The following is a 9637-nucleotide window of genomic DNA, read 5'->3' as shown; positions in this document are numbered from 1 at the left end:
AATTTAGTTATAACCAATACAATATTTCTTAAATAATATAATAATATGAAAAATATTGCAGATAGTAAATATTTTGTATTTTGTTTTCTATATTTTCACTCAATTAAATAAAGTGATTTTATTTATTGAAATAATGTAACCTGTTTAGTGATGTTTTGAATGACGAAAACAAATATACTATCTTATTTTTTTTCAATAATTATTCCTAGTTTCTAGGATTTTTAACTGAAACAATTAAGAAAGACCCTTAATTATCTTTATATCTTATATTCTTATTTAAAACGATATTCACTATGCGTAAATCGTACTGGCTTAGGGCAATTTACTTGTTGTAACAAGAACACATACAAAAAAAACAAACAAGGAAATAAACAAGATTTAGAAGGGAGAAGTAATTTTTCTAATCTGACGCTATTCAATTTTAAATTTGTTTGGGTGAAGATGCACATTGAAGACAGTTTTATAGGATGCACATTGAAGACAGTTTTATAGGGTAGAACGGTTGGTAACTTGGTACTTGGTGGTATCAACACCCATGTAATTTTTAGATAAATCAAAAACCTCTAAATTTAATAAGTTGATAAAGTAAAAAAAGAGAGTTTAAGATTTGTTTGGAGTTATTTTTGAAAAAGATTTTTTTTAATGATATTTTTTAAAAAAATCTTTTATAAAATAAAAGTGATTTTAATTTGGATATCTTATATAAAAATATTTTTTATTTATTAATTATGTTTGGATAAAATAAAATAAAAATATTTTTTTGTTCATTTATTATGTGAAAAATATATTTTTTTAAATTTTTTTTAAATATATAAATTGAAGCTTCTTAAAAAAGATTTTTTTTTTTAATACTTTTACTTTTAATATTAGAAACTTATCAAATACACTACAAAATAAAAAAATATCTTTTTTTATCGATTTATCAAATAAGCACTAATCATTTTATTTAAGACAATAAAATTTACACATAATTAAAATTACAAATTTAATCGTAATTAATTTTTTATTTTATCATCTTATAATTAATTTTTTTCCTTAGATTATATGCTAGTTTTAAGATATGAAAACAGTAAACACTGGTTTTTTTTCTTCAACCAAGTATTATTTCTCCCTAAAGTATATGAGGTTTTGCACAAAATTAATTGACTATCTGAATCCCATAAAATAGCATGTTTTTCACATCTTTGATTTTTTTTTTTTTTTTTCCTCCTTTGCACAGGGGTGTCCAAGCACTGAAAATTGTTTATCGTTGTCCGCTCAACAAAATATGTCTTTTTGGTTTGGGTCAGAATTAGAGCAAGTGATAAAGAAGTGTAGTTGAATTAGCCCAGAAACAGTGTGGACTATGAACCATAAACTGTTACCCAATAAAAAATAACCCAAACAGAGCCAAGTTAATGAACCAAAAACATTCAAAAATATAAAAAAAGGACACAGAAAGGCAAGTCCAAAAAAATAAAAGAACACAGAAAGGGGTAATTCGTTTACAAAAACATACAACTAAGCGTCTGAGCAAGGAAAAAAAAGGAGAAAGACATCCAATCTACTCTATCTAGTATCCACATTCTATTTAGGCAAAATATTCTACGAAAACTCTTATAGATGTTGTAAAATAATTAAATAAATAAGGAAGAAGTAATAAATATAAAATATGAAAATATAATTAGATAACTATGATAGTAATATTCACTAGAACTACTATATCAATATAATAGATATAATTAATATATATAATAATATTATAAAGTATATAAGAAAGAGAATAATATGAAAGAGAGAGAGTGAAGAATGTATTTGTTTATTGCTGTAATTGTTCACTGAGGTTCAACCTCTATTTATACATGAAATGTGGCTTCTTTTTCCACTATCATTAAATGTGATGACTTTGGAAACATAGCATTTCATTATCGGAAAAGATGAGCCACCTATGGTCATCCATATTATTCTTATCGCAACACTCCCCCTTGGATGACCATTTAGGATTATTGCCTCGTTAAAACCTTACTAAAGAGAAACCCAGTGAAAAAAAACCGTAGTGAAGGAAAAAGAATACAATATCCTTTAGTGATGGGAACTGCCTCATTAAAAACTTTGTCAAGAAAAACCCAATGGGAAAAAAACCTGACCAAGGAAAAAAGAGTACAGTCTCCCCCTCTTGTCGACATCATTTAATATCTCGAAATTGGTGCATCCCAATCTGATGTACCAATTTTTCAAAAGAGGATTTTGGGAGTGACTTTGTAAATAAATTTGCCAGATTGTCACTTGAGCGGATCTGTTGGATATCAATTGTCCCTTGATTTTGAAAATCATAAGTGAAGAAGAATTTGAGGGAAATATGCTTTGTTCTATCACTTTTGATGTATCCACCTTTAAGTTGAGCAATGCATGCTGTATTATCTTCAAACAGGACAGTTGGAGCTATTTTATGATCAATAAGTCCACATGATGACAGAATATATTGAATCAGACTCCTCAGCCAAAAACACTCGCGACTAGCTTCATGAATCGCCAGTATTTCAGCATGATTAGAGGAGGTTGCTGCTATCATCTGTTTCGTGGACCTCCATGATATAGCTGTACCACCATATGTGAATATGTATCATGTTTGAGATCTCCCTTTATGTGGATCAGACAAATATCCAGCATCTGCATAGCCAACTAATTGTGACTTGGATCCATAGGGATAAAACAATCTCATATCAACTGTTCCATGAAGATATCGAAAGATCTATTTAATTCCACTCCAATGTCTTCTAGTTAGAGAGGAACTATATCTTGCTAGTAAATTCACTGCGAATGATATGTCAGGTCGCGTATTATTGGCAAGATACATTAGCGCTCTAATGGCACTAAGATATAGTACTTCAGGACCAAGGATATCTTCATTCTCTTCTTTAGGACGGAATTGATCATTTTCCATATCCAAAGATCTTACGATCATTGGGGTACTCAAAGGATGTGACTTATCCATATAAAATCTTTTTAAGATCTTCTCTGTGTATGTCGCTTGATGAATAAAGATCCCATTTTTTGTATGCTCGATCTGCAGGTCGAAACAAAATTTAGTCCTTCCAAGATCTTTCATCTCAAACTCTTCTTTCAGAGTTTTTATAATTGTTGGAATCTCCTCAGGAGTCCCAATGATATTTAAATCATCAACATACACAGCAATTATAATGAATCCAGATGTGGTTTTCTTTATGAAAACACATGGACAGATATCATCATTCTTGAATCCGTTTTTGGCCAGATACTCAGTAAGACGATTATACCACATTCGTCCAGATTGTTTTAGACCATATAAAGATCTTTGCAATTTAACTGAGTATAACCCTTGCGAATATTCACTGGATGGTTTAGATATCTTTAGTTCTTCAGGGACTTTCATATAGATATCCCGATCTAATGAGCCATACAAATAGGCTGTTACCACATCCATTAAATGCATATGCCGTTTATGATATGCAGATAAACTAACCAAATAACTCAATGTTATCGCATCCATTACAGGGGAATACGTTTCTTCATAATCTATACCGGGCCTTTGTGAAAAACCTTGTGCCATAAGTCGGGCTTTGTAGCGCACAACTTCATTTTTCTTATTCCGTTTTCTCACAAATACCCATTGGTATCCAACAGGTTTTACATCTTCAGGTGTACGGACTACAGGTCCAAAGACTTCACGTTTTGCAAGTGAGTCTAATTCAGCCTTCATGACTTCTTTCCATTTTGGCCAATCATTCTTTTGTCGACATTCTTCGACTAATCTTGGCTCAAGATCTTTATTTTCTTGCATGATATTTAATGCCACATTATATGCAAATATTTCATTGACAATTGTCTTATTTCGGTCCCATTTCTCTCATGTAAAGACATAATTTATCGAGATCTCATCATTTTCACAATTTTTAGGTACCTGAACGTGTTCTGGCGTTAAAATTATATCAGAATTTTGGACAACTGCAGGTGTCTTTACTATGTCTTTTTCAACAGGAATAGTATATACCTCTTTTCTCTTTCGAGGATTTTTATCTTTGGAACTGACAGGCCTGCCACGCTTCTGGCGTGTATTTGTTTCAGTGGCTATTTGTCCTACTGGGACATCAATTCGAATTGGGGCATTTTCTGCCCTGCCACGCTTCTGGCATGAATTTGCTTCAGTGGCTACTTGTCCTACTGGGACATCAATTCGAATTGGGGCATTTTCCGCTGGTATATAAGATTTGGTTATCCTCTTTATATCGGAAAATGCATCAGGCAATTCATTTGCTATTCTTTGCAAATGTATAATCTTTTGAACTTCTAGTTCACATTACCTTGATCGAGGATCTAAATGCATCAACGATGATGCATTCCAATTAAGTTCCTTTTCAGGAAGCTTATTCTCTCCCCCTAATGTTGGAAATTTTGATTCATCAAAATGACAATCCGTAAACCAGGCTTTAAATACATATCCCGTTTGTATCTCAAGATACCTCACTATATAGGGAGAATCATATCTAACATATATCCCCAATTTTCTTTGAGGTCCCATTTTGGTGCGATTAGGTGGTGCAATGGAAACATATATCGCACACCCAAATATTCTTAAATGGGAGACATTTGACTGCTGGCCAAAAGCTAATTACATAGGAGAGAACTGATGGTAACTCGTTGGCCTCAAACGAATAAGTGCTGCGGCATGTAAAATAGCATGCCCCAAACCGAGGTTGGGAGATTTGTTCTCATAAGTAAGGGTCTAGCAATCAATTGGAGGCGTTTAATAAGTGATTCTGCTAACCCATTTTGTGTGTAAACATAAGCTACTGGATGTTCAACACTTATTCCATTAGCCATATAATAAGCATCAAAAGCTTGGGAAGTAAATTCACCAGCATTATCAAGGCGAATTGCTTTGATTGGATTTTCTGGAAATTGTGCTTTTAATCGAATAATTTGAGCCACTAATCTCGCAAACGCCAGGTTGCGAGAAGATAATAAGCACACATGTGATCATCTCGAAGATGCGTCTATCAGGACCATAAAATATCTAAAAGATCCACATGGTGGATGAATAGGTCCACATATATCACCTTGAATCCTTTCTAGGAATTTAGGGAACTCAAATCTAACATTTACTAGTGATGGCCTTAAAATTAACTTTCCCTGAGAACATGTAGCACAACAAAATTCACTAGTTTTAAGAATCTTCTGGTTCTTTAGTGAATGTCCATGGGAGTTTTTAATAATTCTTCTCATCATGGTTGTTTCCGGATGACCCGATCTATCATACCAAGTTATGAATTCATTTGGGCTAGTAAACTTCTGGTTTACAATGGCATGTGATTCAATTACACTAATCTTGGTATAATACAACCCAGATGAAAGTGAGGGTAAATTTTCTAATATAACCCTTTTATTTGAATCATGAGTTATGATACATAAGTACTCATGATTTCCCTTATTCATAGTCTCAATATGATATCCATTTCGGCGAATATCTTTAAAACTCAACAAGTTTCTTCGAGACTTGGTAGGTAATAGTGCATTATTTATTATAAATTTTGTTCCTCCGAGAAACAAAATTATAGCTCTTCCGGAGCCTTCTATCACATTGCCTGAGTCAATAATAGTATTAACATATTGTTCTTTTAGCATAAGATGGGTAAAATATATAGTGCTTTTAAGAATAGTGTGCGAACTTGCACTATTCGCAAGGCAAATATCATTAGAATATGTCCTTACCATTTTTCTTCAAAAACAAATGATAATAATAATAAAATGAGTAGAAGTACATGCACAGTAAAATTATTCACATGAATACTTAACAAACACATACACATATCAAACTATTCCATCATTGATCAAATAGTCAATATTTCCTTCAGAATCCTTAAAGAAATTAGATACATCATAATGAGTGGTGGAATTTTCATCATTTGAAACAAAATTTGTTTCCTTTCCTTTGTCATCCCTTTTCAAGGATGCTTGATAAAGATCAACTAGGTGTCTTGGGGTACGACAGGTACGTGACCAATGGCCCTTTCCACCACAACGGAAGCATTTATCCTCAATTGATATACTTTGCCCATTATTTCTTTCTTTATCCCACTTCTGGTGAGATCTTTTCTTGTGAACATAATTTCTTTTCCTTCCATAATTTTTCTTGTTATCAAAATCTTGCCATTTACCTATTCTGGGGTTATAATTTGCCGCATTTACTTCAGGAAATGAGGCGGCGCCAGCTGGGCGCGCTTCATGATTTTTTAAGAGCAACTCATTGTTGTGTTCAGCAAAAAGAAAGCAAGAAATTAACTCAAAATATTTTTAAATTCTTTTTCTTGATACTGCTGCTGCAGGAGCACATTCGAGACATGGAAGGTCGAGCAAATTTTCTCTAACATATCGGGTTTGAGGAAGTATCACCGTCTTTTGATAATTGTACCTTTCTTCAAGGTCATTCTACAGATCTGCATGATCTTTTAATGTGGGATATTTATTTTTCAATCATACGTCAAGATAACGATGAAGAAAAATTATGACTTTGGCTTTATCCTTCTGGGATGTATTCTTTTCAGCTTTAATGGTATCTCCAAGATCCATTAAATCAAGATGGATTTTAGCATCTATATCCATGATAAATAATTATTTCCAAATATATCAAAAGCATTATATTCAAAATGAAAGAGTTTCGACATAATAAAAATTTGTTACCTAGAGTCTTCCTAAAATTTGATAAGAGTCTCGTGCTGATAACGTATTGTAAAATAATTAAATAAATAAGGAAGAAGTAACAAATATAAAATATGGAAATATAATTAGATAACTATGGTAGTAATATTCACTAGAACTACTATATCAATATAATAGATATAATTAATATATTTAATAATATTATAAAGTATATAAGAAAGAGAATAGTATGAAAGAGAGAGAGTGAAGAATGTATTTGTTTATTGCTGTAATTGTCTACCGAGGTTCAACCTCTATTTATACATGAAATGTGGCTTCTTTTTCCACTATCATTAAATGTGATGACTTTGGAAACATAGCATTTCATTATGGGAAAAGATGAGCCACCTATTGTCATCCATATTATTCTTATCGCAACAATAGAGAGTTCCACTAACAGTAATAATTAATTAACTAGTGTATATTTTCGGAGCATTGAAGTCATTCCGTTGGACCTGACGAAAAATTCTGACGTGGTTCCCGTGACGTTAACCTATCCGTTACGGGATGACACGTGGCTTTGAACTTTTGAAAACAGGACATATTAGTCCCCATGCACCAAAACAACGCCGTTTCACCACCTCCCCCAATCTTTCAAATTGTTGAGCCCTAATCTTTCGACTGAACAGACACGGTGAAGTGGGTGTAGTGGGTAAACGAAGAAAGGAAATACTTCATGTCATGGCATCCGATGGAGTATCATCAAGTTCGAGAAGAAGTGGAGGTGGAAGAAGAGAAGACCAGTTCGCTGCGAGCTCGGTTCCTAACGGAAAGGATGGCAAAGATGACGTCTCACCAAAGTGCTTATGTGGAGAAAATGTAATCATGTTCATGTTGAAGATGCGAAGCAATCCTAACAGATTATTTCTGGGGTGTCCCTTTTATAAGGTATGTGAAGCAACTATGTGGAATGTGTCCTTGTATTTGTGTTAGGGCTTATCCTTAAATACCATATTTTTTCTGAGTTTGTGGACTGATTTTTTGTAGGTACGACAACCATATTGCAGGATTTTTTTGTGGTTTGATGAGCACATTGCAAGAATTGGGATGACTGAAACAAGGTATCTGGGAGAGAAGAAAATTGGGGATGTTGAAGAGCATCATGGGAAAACAGGACATGGAAATCAGGATCACATGCTTAGAGAAGAGGATAATAGCTTTAGAGATGAAAAAAATCCAATAGGATAGTGTATTTGTGTTATATTCATTGTCTTGAGTGTTGCTGTATTAAGTTGTAAGAATTGATCAATAAAGAAAAATGATAAATGTGTTGATTTGTTGCCAAAAAAAAATCAACATGTCTTTTGTATAAATGATTTCATTATCCTTTATCAGTTTTTAGTGTATGTTGCAATGTATGTATGAAATTAAAGTTGGAAAATAATAGGTAATCAAGCATTGAAGAACTGACAGATGTCAAAGGAAACATCCATGTTTATAATTGTTACAAAAAGAAAAAGAAAACCAGTTTGCCAATAATGTATAGATATGTATGACATGTTACCATTAACAAGTTTTTACTTGACCAACAACCGGTAATCAAAAAACATGTAACAAAAAAGAAAAATTGTATCTAGTACTTGTCATTAACCATTACAACAGCACAAATTTATCCCAAAATAACATAATGGGTGAACTCTTCACTCTTTTGAATCCTTGGATATTGATGCAGTTGGTAAAGTTGGTGATGGAGCCTCATGATTCCGTGCAGTAGATTGTGCGTTAGATGGAGTTGGTCGTTGGGAAAGTTCCTGAACTGGTGCTGGCTGTTGTGTGTTAGGTAGGATTGGTCCTGGAGCAAGTGGAGCTGGCGGCTTGAAAATCTTTTGCTTTGGTCTGAACTTTGACTATTTTGGGCGAGTTGTGTCATTAACCATGGATGGAGGAGCTTTTCCTGGAGGCTTAACGGCCTGAAGTTGGGGCCGATGACCTGGCTTGAGTAACTGTTGGTCCTGGTAGTGCTATCACAAGTATGGACCTTGTCACTCTTCTTGGACTTGGTGCAATATTTGGAGGACTTAGGCCAGCTGCATTCGCAAAACCTCCAACAGTCTTTTTCTAGTTGTTAAGATGCTTCGAAAGCCAAAGATTTTGAAAATATTTAGCTTTTTGTTGAATCTCTTAAATTGTTTAGTTTCAAATTCATGAAGCTTTTTGTGTAGGCACGCTATGAAAATGCTCTTATCGTTGAACTGGATATTGCATTACGAGAGTAATTCAAACTCATAGAACATGGACTTGAACGACTATGGAGACGTAAGAAAGACAACTTTTTGGCTGTAGATGTAGAAAGATTATGTTCACACACTAATTCTTACACTAATTCTTCATATTCTGGGCTTATTTGGCTATGATTTCCATCTCAGGGTTATCCTCGATCTCAGATTCAGGAGACATCCGAAGAACCGGGAGAGGTGGTTCCATATTCAATGGAGAAAGAGGACGTTATTTCCTCCGATGGCTCTGATGAGGCTGATTCTGCTAGACAAAAGGCCTCGATGCTGTCATATGACCTCAATAAAACGCCAGAAGAAAATGAATATCCTTATAGTGGAATGTCTCCTGAGAAGAAGAGTGTGTGGCACTTGGCTCTGTGGGCGAAGCGATACTTGAAACCTTGAGGATAGTGCAATAGTTTAATTGAAGAATTTCGATTCAGGTTTATAGGATAGCCAAGACTTGTTTGTTGAATTTGTCGTGACTTTATAACTGTTCAGATTGTTATTAGGGATTGTTAGTATGCTACATTGAAGGCCCTTGATCTACCGTTTTACCCGTTTCTGCAATTTGTTGAAAGACTATCACAAGATACATATTAATATAAATTTAATTGGCACAATGAGTGAAATGGTTTTTTATCTTTTCTACTACCTTTATTGTTACACATAAATTTTTCAAAAAAACTAAAATGTAAAAATCTATT

This window comes from Arachis ipaensis, chromosome B04 (assembly GCF_000816755.2).
Source record: "Arachis ipaensis cultivar K30076 chromosome B04, Araip1.1, whole genome shotgun sequence".
NCBI classification, from domain to species: domain Eukaryota; kingdom Viridiplantae; phylum Streptophyta; class Magnoliopsida; order Fabales; family Fabaceae; genus Arachis; species Arachis ipaensis.
Note: the sequence above shows the minus strand (reverse complement) of the source record.